Source organism: Uranotaenia lowii, chromosome 2 (genome assembly GCF_029784155.1).
Source record: "Uranotaenia lowii strain MFRU-FL chromosome 2, ASM2978415v1, whole genome shotgun sequence".
In the NCBI taxonomy this organism is placed as follows: Eukaryota; Metazoa; Arthropoda; class Insecta; order Diptera; family Culicidae; genus Uranotaenia; species Uranotaenia lowii.
Window position 1 is genome coordinate 52,804,651 of NC_073692.1, and position 24,395 is coordinate 52,829,045.

General features: G+C 31.3%; 1 protein-coding gene across 5 annotated transcripts in view; it reads right to left on the bottom strand.

Moving 5' to 3' along the window:
- Nucleotides 1–8,861, bottom strand: part of LOC129747279 (sodium bicarbonate cotransporter 3) — a 164,712-nt gene extending 155,851 nt beyond the window's left edge. For all 5 annotated transcript variants that reach the window (XM_055741409.1, XM_055741408.1, XM_055741407.1 and 2 more), the window contains exon 1: nucleotides 8,311–8,861. The gene's annotated coding sequence lies outside the window, so the exon portion shown is untranslated. The remainder of the gene's footprint in view (nucleotides 1–8,310) is intronic.
- Between the last annotated feature and the right edge of the window lie 15,534 nt (nucleotides 8,862–24,395).

Sequence of the window (24,395 nt, forward strand, 5' to 3'; positions counted from 1 at the left end):
TGTTTGGCTTTCAAGTGCCCACCGTGCAAAACTCACATGACCCAGTTTATTCGAGTTTAGTTGAAAGCCTTTCCCACTCCATAAGACCAATAGTGTCACATTTGAAAGTTTGATGGCTTCAAAGCCATGTTATTCTTTTTAAAGGCCAACCAAAGACTTGTAATTTATTTAGAACAATCGTTTATATTTGAAAACCGTCTGTTCATAAATTAAATCAAAACTCAATAAAAGTCTGAAGATTATGTTTCAAATTATATTTTTTGAATAAAAATCCAAATACAAAATTCAAAATAATTTGAAAACAACTTCAAGCAAAAATGGCGGAAAACGGAAATGGAACAAATATAGCTTAATTGTACGAGTTTATTTTCAGTGTAGAATTCTCAGTGATAATAAGTTCACAGGAGAAACGACAAAGAGATCGATATTCCAGTCCAATCTTATTTAACAAAATTTATCAAGTTATTACCAGCTATGGATTTAAATTAATTGGCAGAGAATAAATAATTTTTTTCGGGGAGTTTTTTTCGGTTTGCGGTCTTGTTTTTAACAAAAATCGACGTATTGATTAACGTTTTCCACGTTTCGATCCTTATTGGATCATCTTCAGGGACTAAAAACGAGTATATTTAGTTGGTACTGGTGATTACAATTTAAGTTTATCTTGCCGAAAAAATGACAATTTCTTGTGAGAGTCGACTCGTTTGGTAGTAGTGTATTTTGATCTGATTTCCGAATAATTAGTAGGCACCACCTTTTTGACAGCGAAGCAGCCAGGATTATCGACAGGGAAACAACCAGGAAAAATGGAAGATATTGGAAAGCTGCCACATTAAAATAATTCAAAATACAGTAAATATTAAAAAACACACCGAAAACATTCACTCTTTACACGCAAATATTTTCCAATTAGAGTCGCGATACACCTCAGGTGTAAATGAAAAATCTTATTTTGGTTATTACTCAAAAATGGAACTTATATTGACTTTGTTACATAGTGGAATCGATGGAATCGATTTTTAACCGATTTCAGTCTTCAAAACTTTTTGAAATGTTTTATTTCGATTCCTTTAATATGAGAAAATTTACATGGTAAAAATCGGGGGGAAAAAAAACACATTATCAGCACACTCCAGCAAACAAAAAATCGCATGAAAAATGACAACTCAAGTCATTGAAAATGTTACTGTGAATCGTAATTCCAACTAACGCAAGTAAAACGTCTTAAAAATCGTCTTCAAATCGGATATGATAAAAAGTCCGCCTTGTTTGCAGATTTTAAAGGCGATTTCGTTCCTTTTTTTCTCCCACATGGGTCAAGTGAGAGAACAGCTTTGATGCTCTCTCTGCGGCCAGCAGTGCAACCAGATTGCTAAAAATCAGATGGTGTATTTGCAAGAATTGCCCAATGACAGAAGCAGCAAATATTGTCGCTGGCAACGGTTCGCATGCGTTGAGAGAGAGAAAAAAACTTGTACTCTCTAGCGTTCTTTCAGTATGTACGAATAAGGTGTCGAATATCGTCCAATTTCTACACTCTTATTGCTTTAGCCAGAACTTGAAAATATGTATTGCCTCCACTTTGGTAGGTAAATGCTGCTTTTTTAGTTTCATAGGATCATTCTATAATGTACATGAAACGTTTAACAAAGTTGTTGAGAAATTTACCTACAAAAATGTTTGCTGGGACATAAGCAATAGCTGACTTTTGATCAAAACAAAATAAGTGAAAAGTGAAAACTATGCTACAAGTTCGATCCTGTGGAAAATTAATCCTAACATTACTAGACAACCAGATTTTATCCGCAAACATCTGCACGCAGCAGGGGTGTCAGGTGTCCTGATTTTTCAGGATTTGTCCTGATTTTCGAGAGACCAACCATCAAACAAACCTTAAAAATATTGTTTAACCAGTTAAACCGATGATAATGTTTGGTTCAAATGATATTTAAATATTGATTTTCGATATTAACTCCAGGCCATCCAAGGTTCTTCTTGCTTAAATTGCATAATTTGAGGCGTCTTTAACACCTGTATTTTGCCTTTAGTTACGCAATCTAAGCAGAGCTGCATGTTATTTTCATCATTTTAGTGGTGTCCTGAAAAATTCTGATTATTTTCATCGCGGTGTCCTGATTTTGGTCAAAACCACCTGGCAAAAATATAGGAAATAAATCCAGACACGAGAAATTTTTAGCATTTCTTATTTATATGCGAAATAGAAAACTCTTACCTTATTTAGCGTTTAAAAACTTGATTATTTGAATGTTTTTTTTAGAAAAATAGTATTCCCAAATGAACACTTCAAATCACAGTTCATTGATGAAATTCAAAAAGTGGTTATCAAATAAAGAAATATCAAAAAATTTAAAACATCATTAACAAAATATTCTAACTTGCTGTTCGAAAGCCTTCAATATGAAACAATTCAAACCAAGATTTCATTTCAAAATTTAAAGGTCAAAGATGACCAATTTTCCCAAGCGTTAAGTTAATTGCGAAAATTGGAATACAAAGTTGATGACCCAACGTTATATGAAAATCGAAGTTTATAAAGATGATAAATCTATCTTTACAAATTTTTCAAATTAGGATGTTGGAAATATTGTGAATCAATATTATATGGCAATATTTTCAGAATTTTAAAACTAAGAATCTAATGTCTACTGATCTTGTGGATTCGAGGATAAGGTTTTGAATGAAATGCCCCTTAAATCAAGCTCTTAAATTTGTGAGAATTTGTGATTAAAACTTTCATTCAGAAAATATATATCAATATCATCATCATATTAATGATTGAGTTGGATCACAAAAATCAACACAAATTTGGCTTTATTCGAGTACATCAGAAAAAAAATCATCTGGAACCCTCAATGAATTCTTGAAATCTTAAATTTTGCATCATTATCACTTTTATAGGTACGCACCCTGAAAGGTCAAACAATAAAACTTCCTAATCAGATCTTAAGTGTCAATTTGACACTCCTGAACGCTCCAATGCTATATCTCCCTTGTTTCTCAACCGATGGTAACAAAATTTATAGTTTTGAAAAATTCTTAATGCAAAAATTTAGCAACATCACTTTAATTTTCCTTTATTAAAAGTCTAGGAAAAACCGAAAAAATAGGCTTTTAAATAAAACTGCAGATTACTTCGGAATACTGAAAAAAAATCACTTAGTGGCCAAGTGAGCTGAAGTTAGAAACTATACGTTGCACATAAGGATATATATTTTTGATCGAGACTGCAACAAAATTGCAGAACAGTGGTGTTCAAATCGTAGTATTGAATCAATGAACCGTCAAAATTATTTAAGTCACCCCAGATAAATTTAGGAAAGTGGGCGTAATTTGATACGTTTTCGCAACTTGGATTGTCAAAATACGAAACACAGAATTTTCGACGAATTTTCAAAGATAGCAGTTTTTCGAGGTGGGTTGTGTGGTTTTCCAAATGTTAAAAGTCGTTCAATAAAATGGGACGTAAATTGGGTGCAGTTGCAAATGAGTCTATTATATTTTATGCACACTGTTTTTTCTCCTTCCCTTAAGTTACTTTTACACAAAATCAGAGATATTTTGAAAAAAATAAAACTAGTCAAGAATAGGGAAAATTTTGAGTAAACTATTTAAAAATAGCCACTTATTTCATAATTCTTTTTTACAACTTATACATTCTTTCATACTTTCATGAAATAATCTGTGAATTTTCACTGCAAGAAAATGTTGATAAAAAGTTAATTCTTGTAACTTTTGTATCTGGTAGTTTAAAAATTATCGCTTTTCAACTCTTTAGGGAATCTCTCGTTATAAAGTTACTAGCTGATCCCATACGAACTCCGTTTCGCTTTCAACTTGGAATATGTCATTGTTTGTATGAAAGTCAATAGCCAAATATTTTCCAGATGCATTTCCGAATTAATTGTAAAGTAATAATTGCAAAAATATTTGACAAACATCACTTCTGTCGTCTGCTACTTCATTTGAAAACAGAAATTGATTGCCCGTGCCAAAAAAAAATCCGTGTAAAAATTTCGAGTCGGTTGTCGCATAACAATGCAATTATTGCCAAAAAGTTAAACTCCTTTTGGTGGCCTCTTATACAAACTTTGATATCTGAAGTCCGTCTCTGAAAACTACCGTGTGCAAATTTTCATCCCAATCCGATGTATAATAACGACGATATTTTAAAAATATTGTAAGGTTAAAATGGACGACCCCATTGCCGGCCCCTTACGCTGAATTCAATACCTGAAATCGATTGATCGTCCCTCAAAACTCTTGTGTATAAATTTTCATCTAAATCCGATGTATAATAACGACAATATCGTAAAAACAGTGAATAGTTAATATGGACGATCCTTTAGACCGACCCCTGACTTTAATTTGGATAAATGAATTCAAATGTTTGTCCCAAATAACTCCTTTGTGCCTATTTTCAACCCAATCCGATGTATAAAAACGGCAAGATGACTAAGATATTGAAAATTTTATATAGAGGGCTGCTTTAGCCGGCCCCTTATTTTGAATTTTATACCTCATTTTTTTACAAACATAATTTCTAAGGAAACATGAATAGATTTGGCCTAATAGTTTTATCTTCAAAAGATTAAACTACTTTTTTATCTTTTCCATCTCTTATCTAATGAAAATATCTGTTGAAGATTATCCCACTTTTCAATATGGATGATTTTGTCGAGCATGTTGAAAACTCACTTTGCATGTTTTCAATTGCATGTGTGTATTTTTTTGCTTTTCAATTTCGCACTGTTTGGGTTTTTATGCCTTGTGCTTTTCCCATCACATCCATTTAGACCTCTGGTCCGATGGATTAGACATAAAAAATAAACAAACAATTAGTTTTTCTTAAATGTTGGAAGTTCTACTAATAGTTTTTTGAAGATATCGAAAAAAAAACATCTCGAAAACACCATTTTTAAATTATGAAAAAGGTTTTTAATGAGTTGTTTTTTTTCATGGGCACAAACATCCCATTAATAGATGGTAGAATCGACCACATTGGTCATCAATAGTCACTCAAAAGTTAAAAATTGGTCAGTGAAATCGAATTGTATAAAATAAAACTCAAACCTCAAATTTTAATATCTTATAAATTTTCTAATCCCCTATCAAAATTCCAATTGAAGCGTTAAAATCGCAGCCTTGAACTTATTTATAACTCTGAATCTAAAAAAAATTTCTTTCTCTATGAGGAATTCCAAAAATATAAAAATGGTTGACCCTTAAAGCCCCCCAGCAGCGGTAAAGAGCACTTTGAAAGCCACTACTATTCTAGTCAATATATTCCTAACAGGCTAGTTGTATTTTTCATTTAAAATGTAGGCTTATAATTGTATCCAAATATCTCGTACCGGTAGCATGTGCTTTGAACAGTAGAAGGTACAAAAAACACCCGCCAAAATTTTCACTTTCAAATTTTTAATGCTCAGCAAGCTTCGATTTGCTATCCAGTACATGTGAGCTCTGGATGGTCGTTTCTAATAGCCTGCCCATGGTGATGCTGAAAATAATCCCGCCAACAAAACGAACGGAAACGAAAGTCGGTTCAAAAAATGGGTGCCATGACTTTTGGTTCGGGGGAATAAAACCATTGTTGTATGGACGATCGCCTTCAAAAGGGGTCATCCGAAAATCTAAAAACATTTTTCATCATTCCTGGTCCTAATGAGCTCCCATGCCAAATTTCAGCTCTCTAGCTCTTAAGGCAGCTGAGCCTATTGAAGACAAACATACAAACGAACAAACAAACGGAAATTACTTTTTATATATATAGATTTTACAAATGAAAATACCACTTACATTTCTGGAGAAGAAAATGTGGGGAAAAAAATCCTCAATATTTTTCCTGAGCTTTTTCATATCAGCGCTATGCTCACAAAAAATATAAATAATTTTCTTTTTTCAACTGAAAGTTTGAAAAACCAAACATCTAAGAATGGTGTTTGTCTGAATTTCAAACTTGTTGTAAAACTCTGATATTTTATAATTTTTTTTAAACATTTCACTAAATCGTGATTCAAATATATTGTTTTATTAATATCAACTCTGGTTTCAATTCTTCAATATCTGGATATAAATTTTTGTCTGTAATATATCAAAATCAGATTCTGAGGTATGAAGCTTTTAGAACATGTTTCCATTGATTTTCACTTTAACTTATTACAATTTAAAAATTTAAACATGATTTCGATGATTTTTGAGTCCTGAGGTTAATTTTTTTGTCAGATTTTTTCGATCACCTCTTATTTTAGGGATGGCGTTTAGAAGTTTCAAACTTAATCAGTTTAAAATGAAATCAATTATTGATAACTGGTAAAGTATCTAACCTACATTAAAAACAAAAAATGAATTTGAATCTATTCATTATCCTTCGTTCATGCAATCACATCGATTATAGGTTTAAATGCTAGAAAGTGGTAAATTCTCAAAAAAAAGAAAGGGTGCTTAATCGGAATAGCGCACGGCACCCTTTCAAATAAACGAATTTCAAATCAAATCAGAAAAAAGATACATTTTGCACAGATAAGTAATTTAGTGACAATATTTTGAAAAGTTGAATAGATAACATTGTAACTATTTCTGACATCACAAAAGTTGGTTAAGTGAAGTTTTTGATTCGGTTTTAATCTATTTAATCATTTTTTAAAATGATTTCGAAATTCTCGCAAGGGGAAAATTATACATTTTCTATTTCAAAACAAAGCACGAATGAAGTTTTCATCAATTTACAACATTCTTTGTGAGAAATTTTGATTTTCTGGAAGGAAAAACCAAGAATACATGGTTTACAATGTTTCGCATACAAACATCCGGCGAATTTAGTAAAGCAATTCCAAAAATCCTCTTTTTTTTACGGGAATATATATAGCTGTATCTTTGTTTCCATTCATTGTAAAGACTTCAAATTTTATTGAGCGTTTGTTGGAAAGTTGAACTAAATTTTGTGAAAATTTCATTAAAACAATAGCATCCGAGAGAGAATTGACAGCTTGTCAAAGTTGGTAGAGAGTACGCAGATTCACGCGTTTTTTTTTTAACGCAGCTGTATTTGAACTTTTTATTATTAACTTCAAAAATAAACTAAAATGTATGGTTTTCTGCATTCCTAACGTATCATTTGGCTTTTTTTTCTAAATTTTCATTAGTTATTATTTTTCCCAAGTTCTGACTATTTAAAAAAGCAATATTTTTTTTAATTTTGAAAAAATGGTGGGGAATCGTGGAATCGTGGGAATTTATCGAAAATACCATTGATTTGAAACATTGATTCTGATTTTTTTTTAATCGTATCAGTAAAATCCGTAACTGTAAAATATTTTTTCGAGTTAATGTGAAATCAATGTTTACGAAATCAATTTCCATATTTATCGGAAATCTATGGAATTGTTATTTTTTCTAGCTTAATTTGAATTTCGAAAATGCTCTCATGAACGAGTCCTTCGCACGGGCCTGTCATTCATTAGTTTATCATTGCTCTGAAAAAGTGAGGATACAAATCACAAAATACAATGTTGTTCAGTAAAAAAATATGAGTATCAGATTTGTTCAATTGTCTAAGCTACCAGCTGTTTCGTATTTTGAAAACTTTTCTCCTCAGTAAAATATTTTTATTACGAGATATGGCTGAAAAACCAAGTCATCCCAAGGAAAATTTGTCTCTACTCTTCTCTACTTAAATAAAAAAACAAATAAAAAACTAAAACTAAAATTTAAAGAAAACCATGATTATGAGTTAACTCACTTAAGATGTTGTCAACAGATTTTAGTTTTAGAAAAATTTCGTTCAAAAGAATCATTTTTCTAATTTTGAGTTTTTTTTATTGAAGTCCTGAATATCAATCACAATAACTGAGCAAAAGAAGAGAACAACAAATAAAAATCAGTTTTTTCAAACGATAGAATAATTTGTTGTCTTAAATGAAACTTTTTTCGTATTAAAAGACATACATATATGACAAAATTATTTAGACATGTTACATGTAGGTATGTATATTATATTTTCAACCACCCCTTGAATAATAAAATTCAAAACTGTAAGAAAAAAATCAGTTTTATTCTGTGATTTGACATCAGAAGAAGCGTATTGTAGACCTCTCTATTCTTACAGTTGATCATTAACAACACGAAAAAGAAAGTAACCTTCATCGTACTTCAACAAATTTATCAAATTAAGAATGAAGAAAACAAAACTCCAGCTCCATAAGTACACTAGCACGTCCAAAGCATAGCTTCCGTCAAAACATAATAGATGTTCACGCCTTCCGAAGTAGGTACGCAACAATTCCTTACCTTAATTTAATTAGACTTTATTTCAGCACAAGCAAAACAGTCCGAATTACACTTCGATTCGTCCTTCCTTCATTCAATTTTTTCACTCAAAGCCCAACCTTCCACCAGCCGTACCACATTTCATCCAGAGCCATGAATCTTCATTAACTTTGCTCTTATCATTTTCACCTTCAAGATTTAGCACACAGACTCCAGCAGCTGTAATCCACTGAATCGGGGGGGATGGATTTTCACTTTCCACCTTTTGATCGGCTGTTCATTCAGCGAACTTCCAGAAGGCCCGTTTTAATAGGCTTATCCTTTGAATTTTTCCGAACGGCTGGTCGATAATATGCAACTCGGCGGAAGTAATTCTTCCTCGCCAATTATCGCCCAGATGGAGATATCCAGGAGAAAATGGTTCAGATTTGCAATTTTTTGTTGTTGTTGCTGTTGTAGCTTTTCCCCAAATATAAATCCTCCTCCAGATTGATTCACATTCACCCCACACAGAGACAACACACTGAGAACAGGTAGAAGAGCAGCAGAAACGGAAAAACCGTAGCACTACATAGCGAATGAAAAAACACAATAAACCACGGTCATGGAAAACAGCCCTCTAGAACCCTCCTTTCGTTGGCCGATGATTCTATTTTGGAGGCAAACTCTCTAGAGCCGCCACGCCGTTCGTTCGTTCGTTTGCTCGGTCTTTCCGTGGGAGTGAATCTCGCTCCGAGAATAATCGCCTCAGTGCCATGTGATGATTTTTAGCCTAGTGCTCTGGAAACGGCTATAGCAGGTGCCATGGATTCTCTCCCCAATTCGCCAACTGGGGGAGGTTTGCATAGATATGTTTCTCCCACTGTTATTAAACATTTTCATAGAAACGGATTAGGGATGTTCTGGAAAAAACGAATAACACAACTTTTTTCAAATTACTTTTAGATTGTTGTTTAAATTCAAATTTAAACCAATGAAAACGATAACACTAGTTTACAGCATTTTTGAAATGAGTAAATTGAAGATCATTTTTAATGTGAAGTCTGGCGTTGAATTCGAAAATTATATAGAAAAAACCTCAGCAGAGCAGTTTTTGAATTATGCTCCAGTTATAAAAAATTTCTAAGAGGGAAAAAGCACTTGGATACATATTCAAATATCTCGAAAAAAAAATAATAAAAGCTACTTTTGTAGGTTTGTTGGTTTGTTTGTTTGTTTGTTTGTTTGTTTGTTTGTCCTCTAACTATAGGCTCAGTCATGGCCGTAGGAACGGGGGGGGTTTTGGGGGTTAAACCCCCCCCATGAGGATCCAAAACGGCAAGCGAGGTATCCTACTCTAAACTCAAAATTTTAAATTCAGAACCAAATTATGATAATAGAGTAAGGCCAATCAATAGTAACAATCTAGACTAAAAACGTATGCCAAAACCTCAAAAACTCATCTCAAGTCCAAAATTCTGCTACACTTTTTCAAAATTTTCTCACTTGTTCATCGAAATTCAGGTCTGAATATTGAACTTTGAATTGAATTAAACCCATTTTGAAGGTTCTGATTCCATAACTCCCAAAATCAAAATTGTATTCATTTTCTCGTATTTCCGATTCTGTATCCAGTTCGGGATTCTTGATATTCAGTTCGAATAATCATAAGAAATTAGAATCTAAAAGCTTCTTCGAAATCTTGATTCAGATTTGGTGATTTTCATATCAAATTTGAATCATGTTTTTCGAGATCATCGAGATCGAGTTCTCAAACCTAATTCTTACACAAAATTCTAAAATTAAAAGCTTCGAAATGGCAATACAAAATTGAAAAGTCAGATTCAGATCTTTGTAAATTCATATTTTAATTCAAATTCACATTACATATTAACAATAAATAATTTGAACAGTGAATTAAAATTAAATCTGAACCACAGAATTTAATTATTAGATTCATAAATGAGGGCTCTAAAACTTGGCTGATAAAATTCTGATCTGGAATAAGATTCGGAAATCGTAATCTTTATACATTTCAGAAATCGTAATCTTTGTTCATTTCAGAAATCGTTTGGAAATTTGGCTAAAGATTCAAAGCGTAATTTTTTAATTCAGATTCAGAATACAGATTCAAAATTGAAAAAAAGATCAGGCTTGTTGAGGAATTCAAGAGATCACGATTTTAACACATTGCGGACCAAATACAAGAAATCTCGTTTTTTCGCTTGCCAACAGTGTGCTATACTTCGAAGTATTTATAACTCGAATGGACTGAATTTAAGTGTTAAACTTTATTCAACAAAATTGAACACAACATTTGCGGTAACTTAAAAAAGCTAAATTTGTAAAATTTTGTTCAGAAGTTTCTGAGATAAAGAATGCCGAATTTCGATGTTTTTCGTCATATATTTTTTGGTCCTTTATGTGTTAAGATTTCTTGTCAATTCAATTACCAGATTTAAATTTTTTAAACAAAATTAATTTGTGAACACAATTCAGCTAAAAATCACAAATAAAAAGTAGAATTCGAGTCTTCTTCATCTAAAAAATCTGCTCAAAATTCTATATTTTCTCAATGTATTGTTTAACAAGCGAACAAGCGAAAAACAAGAGATATTTCGAATTTGGTCCGAAATGTGTTAATATTGCAGTTTTTTTTAAAGCTAAATTTTATATTAAAACCATTCATTTGGTTCAAGTTTGCATCAAGGTTGCCGAAAAAAATTCTGTGTTTTTGAGAAAAAAAAATCTGACTTTCTGTTATTTTACCCAAAAATTCTGTGATGGTTTTCTGTGATGCTATTTCCTTTAATTTCATTGGAAGTTCATGATATTGAAATGAGGTCTTTTCAACATTTTAGTTAGGAAAAATCAATTAACATTACCAACTTTATCATACTTTTCAAATTTAAAGGAAGAAATCTAAATTTTATATCGGCCAAAAAAATTAAAATTTTTGAAATCCATTCAAAATTCAAAAATTCTGTGAAATCTGTGAATATTTCCAAATTCTGTGTTCTGTGACACTGATTCTGTGACGAAAATTTACTCAAAATTTTGTGAAATTACAGATTTTTCTGTGGTTTCGGCAACCTTGGTTTGCATCGAGAAATTTGCTCCGAAAATCGGATAATTTTAAATTGTACTTTTTTTTCATTAAAGGTTCAAATTTATTGAATTTGCAAAATAGTTTGAAAGATTAGGCTTGGTTGATTCGAGTCAAGAAATTTTTTTTTTAAGAAATGGAAGACTTGCCTAGAAAAAGCTTATTTTATGCCCAAATCAACTAAGTTTGATCTACCAAACTCTTAAAAAAATTCAAAGATTTTAACCATCGATGACAACGAATTTAGCTCACCTTTTTGGATAAGGACCAATATTCTAAAGTTACGATTTAAAAACGAAAAATTTTAATGTTTAAGTACTTAAAAAATAATATTCATATAGTTACAAGTTACAGGAGATAGTTACAAACACAATTTGTTTTAATTTTTTTGTACTCGTAAATTGTTGGCCAAAACATCATAGGTAAAAAATCAGCCACCAAAACCCCCCCCATGACTCGGTTGTTCCTACGGCCCTGGGCTCAGTCATCTTAAGAGTATTTAGCATGGATGTTCATTTGGACCAGGAATGATGAAACATGTTTTCAGATTTTCGGTTGACCCTTTCTGAAGAGATCGTCCATGCAAGACAAATGTTGTTTTCGCGCTATTGTCATTATTTTTCGTCGGATTATGTTGAAAATTTACACATGAAACTTTTGAAAGATGAGCAGTTGATATGAGGTATTGAATTTTGGGTCAGGTGTCGGCAAAAAGGGGTTGTCTATTTATATTCACTTTTCAATATTTTTATTTCAACTCTTCACTATTTTTGCGATATTGACGTTATTATACATCGGATCGAGATGAAAATTTGAACATTAGAATTATTAAGGACGAACAATTCATTCCAATTATCTTATTTTGGGTCAGGAGTCGGCTAAAGGGGTCGTCCGTATTAAATATTCACTGTTCTTTTTTGCGACATTGACTTTATTATGCAATGGATTGGTTTGAAAGTTTGCACACTGCGATTTCAGATACCAAAGTTTGTAAAAGAGGCGATCATTTTTTTTAATATCATGATATTCACGGCTTATTTTCTTCTTTTCATTGATTCTCATGTTTTTTTAATCGTTTCATATTATTCGAAAAGTTGTATTTTATTTCAAATTTTAAGAGCGGTTTTTTTTTAATTTTTTAAACAATTTACACAAATTATAAATTTATGGTTTATTAGGTTAGGATTTAAAAAAACCTTATTTTGATACTGATGGCATATTTTTAGCATGTAATCCTATAATGGAAAAATTGTTTCAATAGTAGAATAATAACAACGATTCTTGATGGTTTAAATTTTTTGCGAATGTATCGTCTACGATTTTATTATCTGGCGGATTTGTGACAAGTTTCATAAATTTTTCCATAAGTTTAAAATTTTTTTTTATTTCTAGCAGATTTCAATATTTATATTTTCTGAGTTATTCGATATATGGTTTTTTTTATAAAAAAAACTATATTTGAATCCACGTAAATTTATAATTTTCAAGTTTTTTTCATGTGGTAATTCTGGAAAAAGCTTCACCGGCCATATATGGCCCGCGGGCCGTGTTTTATCCACCCATGTCCTAGAAGTTGCCAATTTTTAAATGAAATTTAAAAAAAAAACACAAGGGATTTTGAAGGTTTCATATTCATTTTTTTGTATTCACTCAAATTAGCAAGTAATAAGTTGATTCTTTCGAACCACAAGCCACAAGCATAACCATAACCAAAAATTGATCAAATATTTACAAATAAAAATATAGGAGGAAGTTCGCGGTTCAAATCAGAAAATTTATTTTCTATTCTTGTAAACCGATTAAAATGAAAGACATTACATAGTTAGAAACTTTGTAACTCAAGAATTTGCAAAATTCATAATGGTCAACAAACCAATATAATTTCCAGCTAAATTTCCATTTAAAGATAAAGTTTTAGAAGTTTTGAGATAAAAATAAATTTATCATTATTTATTTTATTTATTTAATTTAATTTTATTTTATTTAATGTTAAAATTATTTTAAATTTAAATCTTTATTTTTCAAAAAATAAAATCTTTAAAATGAACCCAAATTTTTGTTTTATACATACTTGTGATTTCTTCAGGTTTGTGTTCAAACTAGCTCTGAGTGAATATAAAATTGTAATTTTGCTATTTGAATCCTTTATAAAATTCTTAAATTGATATTTCAACAGATATACTTAAACCGATATACACAATTTAAGGAGAAAACAGGAGACTCGAATAGTACAATCTGGCGACAGAAATGGCAATAATTCACTGTGATTTTTTTTGGAGGTTTCTCAGAAATGCCAGGTGTTCTGATTTTTAAGGATAAGTCCTGATTTTCTGTTTGTTTAGTTGTTTTCTTTAGGATTTCAAGCCTCTTGGGTTTATTTATCCCATACATACATATAGCAGTCCTGATTTTTGAAATGCCGTCTTGATTTTTAGAAATACTTTTGATTTGTCCTGAGTTTTGAAATTTGGCCTTTAAAACGTCCTGAATTATCCTGATTTGAAAAAACTCCATGCAATAAAATAGTTAAAGCCATTCAACAGATGGTAATCTTCGATTAGGATGATATAAAAAAATAGTGTTTTTTTATATGAACTGCTTTTTAGACAAGAAAATGCTCACTTTTGATGCATTGATTAAGGCATTTATTTCGCATTTTTTATGCAATCTATTGGTATCCTGAAAAGTTCAGACGTTTTTCTTCACGGTGTATTCATTTTTGACAAAACCACCTGTCACCATTGTTGGGAAACTGTAAAAAGTTTTGATAAAGGATGCCGTCCGAATAAATTTTGATCACTTTTTGCCTAAATTTACGTACCATGATTATAAAAAATAATATGAGAAATTTAATTTAAACTTACAATAATAGGCGAAGGATTTATGTCGATTTATGCTCGTTGGAGATGTAAACCTTTTTTTAATTAATGCAAAAAGAAAAATATTTATTTTTTAGAATTTTTTCATCACTATCAAATCCTAATTTCGCACCATGCTTTTGGAATTTTCAAGCGCAAGTTTGATTAATTACTACACATATTTCAAGTTATTCGAAAGACTTATGTCTGAAGTTTCTCAAACCCATATCCATGTTTGAATTTTTTTTTTATTTGATTCGAAAATGAAATATCGTCGCTAGCTAAACTTTCATTTCAATTGGGCATATAGTGATCAACAATTTAACCTTATAAGAAATTACTCAAAAACAATTACACTTATACACATTTTGAGGGTAAATGTTTTCAAAGCATTGACATATTTCCTTAAAACGTATTTTTTATCATTTTATTTATTAAGTTTTTTTTTCTACAAAGTTGTTTATTATACCTTTCACCTCAACTTTGTAGAACATTGTTGAGCTCTATGTTGTGAAGTTACCTTGTAAAAATAATAACTAAGAAAACTTTGGAAAATGGGGTTTATCGCCTTTTTTTGTTTTAAGCTATACAATACCTCAAATTTCCACAGTTTTCGATTGAAATAGACTCAAATGAGGTATTCTAGTGTAAAACTTATTCGTTTCGCAGATTTTTTCCGTCAAAATCGCAAAAAATAGGTTGAAATTAAACAATTTTAAAATTGCAATAACTTGCTTATAGACACGAATGGTAAAATGTCTTTAATAAAAATAATAATAATAGTAATAATAATAATAATAATAGTAATAATAATAATAATAATAACTTGCTTGCGAGCTCAGTTTGGCGCACCTCATTCTTCGAGGAGTGACAGTTGTGATTATGATCTAAATGCATGTTAAAAATGTCGGTGGGTTCTCGTGGGTTCCTTGCCAAATGATTCAATAAAGTTGGTTAATTTTCAATACGAATTCATATATTTTGAGACCTTTTTCAAAGAAAACATTCGCATTTCTCATAGAAAAGTCGAATTTTTGTCGTTTTAGTATTGCTTTAGTCCATTGCGATGCTTAATTAAGTGATTAAGCACATTTGGTCAAATTTGTAAAAAAATTTAAAAAAATTTAAACTGTTTTTAAATTAATTTTTGGTAATTTTTATATTTACAAATTTAATGAAAAGTGCGAAAAATGTGCTGAATTATTCATTCAAGCATCGACTCAAGAAGCAATAGACTCATACAATAACTGAACGATGAAAATTCGACTTGTCTACGAGAAATGCGGATATTTTCTTTGAAAAAGTTCTTTAAATATGTAAATTGGTGTTGAAAATTAACCAACTTTATTAAATCATTTGGCAAGGAACCCACGAGAACCCACCGACATTTTTTACATGCATTTAGATCATAATTACAACTGTCACTTCTCGAAGAATGAGGTGCGCCAAACTGTTCGCGAGCAAGATATTGCAATTTGAAAAATGTATAATTTTAAACTACTGTTTACGATTTTGACAGAAAAAATCTGCGAAACGAATAAGTTTTCCTCTAGAATATCTCATTCGAGTCTATTCGAATCGAATACTGTGGAAATCTGAGTTATTGTATAGATAACAACAAAAATAGGTGAAAAAACCCATTTTTTGCTAGGTTTCCTTAAATAATTTCTTTTGCAAGGTAAGTACACAACATAGAGCTTAACAATGTTCTACAAAGTTGATGTGAAAGGTATAATAAACAACTTTGTAGAAAAAACCATGCCTGTATTTTGCTTTTGTAAAAAGTTAGATTTTGGCGCCACTAATTCAAATCCATTAATAGATAGCTCAAATATAGCCGAGTAACTTTGTCGAAGACACCGATGAGCTATAACGAACCTTCTGGCCTGCATCCAATTTTGACCACAAAAGTGTGGTTCCTGGCCCACTGTGTGACGTTCGGCTTTTTGTCTTTCGACACTTAATTTGAACAAGTGAGAAAATTAAAAAAAAAAACTGCAGAAGAATTGCAGACCTGAGATAAGATTTCGAGGTTTAAGCTTTAGTTCTGACTCAAGATTGTTACTCTTGAAACATTTTGGACTTTCATTAAAATTTGATGAATTGAATAGTAAATGCGTACTCATAACATTCGCCAGTCAGATTTTCTACAACGAAGCTGATCCATAACATCCTTAGGTCAAAACAGAATTTCATTTGTTGGTCCAACTAAGTACAACGCCTTACCTAATGAAATAAAAACCATCAACAGCCGGTCGACGTTCAAAATCAAAGTACATAATACAGCTATTAAAAGAAAAATTGAATCGTTAAAAACTGTCGATCAGTTACCAGTTATTTTCTTTTCTAATTACGTTTTGTGAATTCAGTAGCAATTTAATTTCTCTTTGTGTGGTTTTTGTTTTTCTTATATTATAATTACTTATTTTATGAAATGTTCGCTTAGTAGTATTTATATCAACTAGTGGATCTCTTTAAAGGAAATCTGTTTTCCATTGATTAATAATTTAAACATTTGAGTTCTCACCATGAGTAAAATTTGTTGCTGAGAACAGTAGCGTTCATTACCAGGGGGTTCAAATGAGCCTTTTGGTGTGGGGGAGTGTGGTAGGCCGCTACAAAAAAATGATAATAAAAAATAAAAAAAAAAGTTTTCAAAAATCCCCTTGCTTTCCCCTCCTCCCTCCTCCTCTCAAAGAAATTTGAAAAGTCGTAGCTTTAATTTTCAAGAAAAATGACTTTGAAAAGTATGAAACATTAAGTATCAATACAAACATATAATATGACCAGCTTTGCTATTCACGAGTGCGCATGAGTTTCGCGACGCCTCTGGACACTTTTGATAGAGTACACTTTCATATCTCCTTAACTGTTGTTTTGTAATTCCTTGTTGTTCCTGAAAGTGTTTGTTTTTCGGAGGATTCTCGATCTACCTCTATAAATCTGCAATTGGGTTAAAATTTGATGCTTTGGTGGTGTTTTGATTGGGAGGAGTTACCACATGACAGACTAAAATTTTTCTCGAAAATTCGCAGGACAAATGTCAATTGTCAATTAATCTATCTAAAACCTCGTTGAGTCAAGAAATTCCATGTTATTGGATTCAAAGGCCATGCATGCAGTTTTTTTCGAATACTTAGTTTAAATGACCTAGTGGTTTTTAGTACCAATCTTCATAATAAGTACATCAAAACGGAATAAGACCATATAAATTGGCACATGTTTTCCTATAGACCATAAAACATTCTGATTATGAATATTAAATACATAGGTAGGTAGTCGGTCACTACAGTTTTTTGCCATGTTTCTGACCAGACAACTGTTGCCCTACCAAGTGTAGCTCCCCAAAAGTGAACAGAATTTTCAATAAAGCTCGACTGGCGGCTGGCTAGCGAAATCTCGCTGGCTGCTACCCACACGGATGGCCGTTTTGAAAGCCTTAATAAGGGAACATGTCCCTCGGAGCCGGTACCAAAAGTTGCCCAGCCAGCCAGCCGGCCTATACCTTCCTCTGCTCAGATACATTCTATTCTGTCGGTGCAAATAGTCACGTAAATTCAGGTCACTTGTGCACGTTTCAGTCGAGAAGTCACGGTTAGGCGTTTGGCTCAGTTTATTAGACAGATCTATAGATAGGCTAGTATAGGTATAGTGCAGCTTAACGCTTAACGAGAAGGGAATACCTACCTCTACTTGGGGAGGAAAGTTCAGCTGTTATGCTGCGAGAAGGACAACATAACAACCGAGCATGGTAGTGAATGCTCTCGGAGAGTAAAACTGAATCCCAGGGTTTTGGGATGTTCTATTGTTATAGGTACCTACATAATTAAAATACCAATAAAGAATTAGGATGATCTAGTTTTCAGGTTGATACAAGACAACACAACGCAATCATTATGATTTTAGCCCTATTGTTAATAATATTAATAATAGTATTATAATAGTAGTATAATAATAGTAAATATTCGTTCATTATTCTACAAGAGCATATAACTTAGGCTTGCCAGAAATTTTCATGAAAAAGCAGGGCCTTCCGCGAAAAAACGAGACACCGGCGAAGAAAGCGGGACATTTTTAAATTCCAGTTCTTAGACCTAATTTACATACGCTTACCTTCAGCCAAAGTTGTTCATAGAAAGTATTAAAAAAGAATATTTCTAATTGGTTTAAAAATATTCAATTCTCATGACAACTTCCATCTTTGTATTCATTGTACATATACTTGAGATAAAAATGTTGTAGTGAAGGCAGGCCCGTGCGAAGTAGGTACTTGTCTGAGACAGTGTCTCGAATCTTAAATTTAGCCGGAAATAATAACAATACCAAAAATGCACAGTAAGTAAGATATTTTATTTCTAAGACCATTTTCCTACCCATGACCATCACACAAACTCGAAAAAATAATAAATTTTACTGATAGAATTCTAAATAAATCAGAATAAAAGTTTCAAATCAATGATTTTTTCTGGTAAGTCATACGTAAATTACCGAAAATAATATTCTTTAGCAGTCTAGTTCAAAAATTTGATATAAATATTTCCGAAACACCAGAATACGAATACGAATTGAATTTTCAAATAAACAGAATTTAAGGCTTCGGAAAATCCACGGTAATATCTCTTACTTCAAAGAACTATTTGGTTAACACTTAAAATGTGAAGTCAATATCAATTTTGAACTTAAGAGAATTTATAAAAAAAAACACACACACAGGTAGCTGAATCTAATTTAGAGAGTGTAAGTGATCGAAGTCAGAGATTAAATCATTTTTATATTCAAATTCTTCCAGTTATCAAAATAAAAGGCCAATAAAGCTCATTTTTAAAGTTCACAATAATACAACATATCAATTACCTTTGAAATTATTGAATGATTAATACGAAAAATAGATTAATAAAAAAAGGAATGAGAATTTCTTGAAATTAATTTTTACGGCCTTATCGGTGAATGTTATGTTCTCATAGTGAGAACATTTCAAGAATTGAAAATTACAGATGGATAGAAGAAGATTAGAAGAAAATTATAGGTGTTGAAACGAGCGGGTAGAAATTTTTTTTTTTAAGAAGCATTTTCACCACATACTTAACTTTTGTTCAATCACGGATCAACTATTTTGAAATGTTAGAATCGGACAGGGTTGAGTCTAACACAACACAATAGTTGATCTTGCGTGGTTCGCACCGCAAAACTTGCAGTGCGAACGAACCATTCAGAACATAACATTCACCGATAAGGCCGTAAAAATTAATTTCAAAACATAAATCACGGTGATTAATCTTAATTAATGGAATGAGAATTTCAGAAATTAAAAACAAATCCCCCTTTTTAAAAAATCAATTATTTAAAAATTGGCGTTTTGAACTCGAATCTTTTGTCAAATTTTGTCTATCACTTTTAATATGGAGTTTACAAGGTTGAAAATGAATCAGATTTGAGTGAAATCAATCATAAATAACTGAAGGACTAACAAACTTACTTAAGAAAAATAAGTGATTCTAAATTTGTTTATTATGCTTAATTCACTCAAGGAATAATATTGTGCCATTAGATATTCTAATTTTAGAAAATGAATCATCTGGAAAAGTTAAGTTCTACGGTTTTGGAAAATTTCGAAAGATATCATTACAAGTATTTTTGTCATTACTAAAAAAAAGTTAGAAAAAGTTTCATTAAACAAATTTGTAAAAGCCCGAAAAATGACTTGATTTTTGCTTGAAAAATGTCTTAAATTCCAATTGGTTTAAAAATTAAAAAATTCATCAAAATTCCCATATTTAAGAGAATGCCGGGAAGTAAACAAAAAGGAAACTTCTAGAAACTTTTGTCGCAGGAGACAAAATTATTTGCGATCTTTGCGAAAGTTGAATATTGATTTAAAACCTTTATTTGAAGATTTTTTTTATACGATTTTGACCTGTATACAAAAGTTATTAAAAGATTGCATATTTGGATTCAGGGTACAAAATTTATCGAAATTAACTATTAAATTATCTGTACCTCGGAATAATATGATTTTTGTGGCCTAGTGTATTAATTCTGAACTTGTTTCATTACACTTCTCAATGAAACCAAGCACGGTCTTGATTGAGGTAGATTAGGAAAAAAGAAATTTGAAGAAGTCGCTGTTTTTTTTTTTCATCTACCCAGTTCAGGGCAAGAATGTAGGGGAAAATAGTAATTTTAAAATGAATTTAGAGCAAACTAAGCGACCACATCAAGCCAAAAATTTAATCTTTATGGGCTTCAAAAATTTCAACCAATAGATTAAATACCGTCAAGTGGGGCAACATGCAACACTTTTTAACTTCAATGGCTTTTGATAAAACCCTCGTCCACAGATAATCATACCCTTCATGCATCAACAGTTTTAAGATTAGAAGGACATCAAATTGACGTAGTCAGAAAAATTATTGGTTTCTTCAGTTATTTTTAATTTTCAAAAAACATTCGATTTTCACTATATGTACTTAGAAAAAGGGGAAACTTGCTACAAACTTAGTTTTTAATGAAAAATCTAATGAAAACGTATACATACTTATAGTTTTTTTTTATTGATTTTTGATGCCATAAAAACCATTTCGCAAAAACACCAATTGCAGTAATTTTTGCATCTGTTGAAACTGATTTTAACATTTTTTCTGAACATAAGGATGCTGCATACTTTTTGGGTTAAAAAAATACTACAAAAAATTCGACTAGCAGAAATCATAAAAACAAATTTTCGGTTGAATGAAATTTCAATGTTGACAAACGTGTGATGCAAATCAATCATATTCCGGCACATGGAAACGAGATTTACAAGGTGTCTCTTCGATTTGTATTTTGTTGCATGTTACCCCAGACTGAATTATAAAAATATTTATTTAAAAAAAAAATTGGCGATTGCTCGAAAAATATTTTTACACCAACAGTGTTGGTGCAGGATGATTAAACAAGAAAAAAAAAATTTGTAAGGGATATCATTAAGCCAACCCATCATACTGGGTAAAGTTTTTCACGGCATCGAAAAATGCTAAAATTTGTACATTTATTGGTGATTTTTATAAATTTTGAATGAAAATGAAAAACTTTAAAAACCTAACAGAAGATGTGTGAAATTATGCCATCAGCATTTTGTAGTCATCAAAAGATAACTTGATAACATTATATAAAATTAAAAATTATAGCAGGGCTGTGGTATACAAATGTTGCTTCTAACCCCGCAGTAATCAATGAGCAAATTTGAATGCAGTTTTTCTTATAAGGCTCCTGGCAAAAAAAAAGTTTATCAAATGGCCCGAGGTAGGCTCAGACTGAGTCAATTTTGGGTCATTTTTTAAATATCTTTGGGCCTGAGATCTTAAAAGTTTCGTTTAGGCTCAAAATTTGTAAAATTTTGTGCCGAATTTCAATCAAAAGTTTTCATAAGTAAATCTTAATTTTCAGGATTGTATTGCAAAATTTTGTTCTGGAAAAACATGATTTTTCATTCTTCTCTGGAAGGCGTTTTATCACTTCTATGCCAATTTATGAATCATTTAAAAGGAATTTTTCTGATAAAGTACTTTGTCTAAGACTTTAACTTCGTATCATTTAGTTACACATTACAAGATAAGCGATGTATTTTGAGCTAAAGCAAAAATGCTTAGACCTCAGGACCTAAGAAACCTCGTTTTTTTTAGCTTTATTTAGAAACTCGTAAGCCCTCATTTCAAATACGAGATAAAATAAATATGCAAAAGGGCTAAACTTCATTTAAAAAAAAAAAACTAAATAACTAAGAAAACTGGAAAAATGCTTAATAGAATAAGTCGAAATATTAAAAATTTACATGCATGTATAAATGAATCTTGAAAATACGAATAATTGAGGCCGACCTTTAAAATGAAATTGAAACAAAAATGCAGAAAGAAGTAAAAACAACGCGTAATTCAAGCTTTCATCTTTTGAAAAATGTAGGTACATATGTTCCTTCCTGTACCAGTTTATCGTTTGATCAAAAATATTTTTTTTTCGTTCAGTAGTCCTGTTCTATTTTAATAACAATTTGACCTTCTTCCTGGAGTTCAAATTCGTAAAAATCTCAAATGTGTCGGGAGAAAAATCAGGAGCCATAAACATTTGTAAGCAACCTAAAGAATATTTTCCGTATTCGAAAGTTATTTACATGGCTTGAACGTGCTCAAAAAAGATGTAGGTATGTGAAGATGATTTATGTCTAACATTCTTTAAAAAAAGTACAATTTTGTTTTTAAACGATATTTCCATTTTAACAATTTAAAAGTTTGCAGAAATAAAAAGAAAGAATAACACAAACATGTATGCCCTCTTACTAACCCAAAGTTAGAAAAAATAATCCCGGCACATAAAAACGTTATTAGTAATTTGTAAATAAAAAAAATGGGGGTTTTCTTTAAATAGGTTTTATTTTAAAGCAACAACCTGAATACGTCACAAGAAAGGAACACCACCAGTAGTGAAATTTGAAATAACAGCTCAAATTGATATATTGTTCAATATCTCTACATATTTGATATCATTAACAATTGCTTATGATTGACACGAATTGTTTGGTGATCGATACTGCAGGTTCTGAATCAGACTCTACTCCAATAATGAACTTCTTCGGAGGAAGAATTATCGGTATGAGATTCTATACCAGACCGGCATTAAGGGGGGGGGGGGTAGGGTCTAACACTTTCAAAAAATCGATTTTTTTATTTTTTTATTTTCTTATTGTAAAACATTTCAAGAATGTTGTGTCAAATTTTCAAGTCAATTGAAGCAAAACTGTAGAAGTTATAGGCCTTTATCTCCCCTTATCTAATACTGCAAGAAAGCAAGAGCAGAAACTTCAAACGCGTTTTTCTCGAAAGCACATTTTTAAAGTCCGTGGACATCGTCATTTGAAAACTACTTATCCGATTCTTTTCAAATTTGGAACATATTTTCTACATATAAAATACCAGACCCCAACGTTTTTCTTTTTTGATTTTTTTTACTTTGGGGAGATTGTAGTTTTCACTTCAAATAGCCACAAAAATTTCATAAAAATATTTTTAAGTTAAATAAAAACGTTGGGGTCCAGAAAAACATCTATTAAAAATATTTTGCTCTGATTTTTTGACTTCAGATGATTTTGTGCTGAGATACAGTGTCCACCGCAAATCCCGTTTTCTAAAAGGCATCCTCGAAAATGCTCCGTCACCGGCTCATTTTTCAATATTTTTCTACGAAAAAAATACTAAATGTTCTTTTAACAATGCTCTGTATGATGCAAAAAATTTGAATACATTTGTTTGAACGATAGCTCTAGAAAAAAATCGTGAAAATGGTGTTTTTTTATACCCGTGAGACCCTACCCCCCCCTTAATCAGCTTTCAAATAACTGGCATTGTCCTTCCAGCCACTCCTCCCAGCCACTTTGGAGATTCTATACGGTCTGGAGAAAATCTCGAGATCGAAAAATCCTGGATCAGAGATTTTACCTTGCTTACTTTAAAATCAATTCTCCAGACATTGGTAATAATCAAGCGTAAATTAAGGTTTAAAATCATTAAAATTAGCATCTGATATGGCAAAGTGGTAGCAAAAATGGCCGTATTCGACGAAAAGTTCAAAAATCCATCAAATCATTATTGAAAAATGTTGTTCCCCAAAGGTTTAATGAAAACCATACAAAAACATAATTTTAACCACTCTAATATGTGTTGTGAGCCTACTTGGTTGAATAATTCTACGGAATCATAGCAATCGAAAGATTCCCTTTAATTCAACCACGGTAAAAGAAAAGTTCGGATACCGGTATTACGATAGCAACTTACTTTCTTCTTCAGTAAGCGTTTTCGATTGGAAACACTCACTGAAGAAGATAGTAAATTGCTATCGAAATACCGGTTTCTGTTTTTTTTACCGTGGTAAGGGAATCTTTCGATTGCTTTGATTCAATATTTTTTACCAATTTTGTATATTATTTCCTCATGGAGAAATCAGAAATTGTATGCGACGGCCGTATCTAAGTGGTACCTACAAGTTTTATTTCACACAACACGTAGTTTATGGGACATCAATGAAAAAGACTAACAATACAGAAAAAGGTTTTTGAAATTTTATGTTTATTTCAGTTAGAAGATTTCGTAATTTATATTTATGCCTATTAAAAAAGCACAATTTACTTTTCGCAC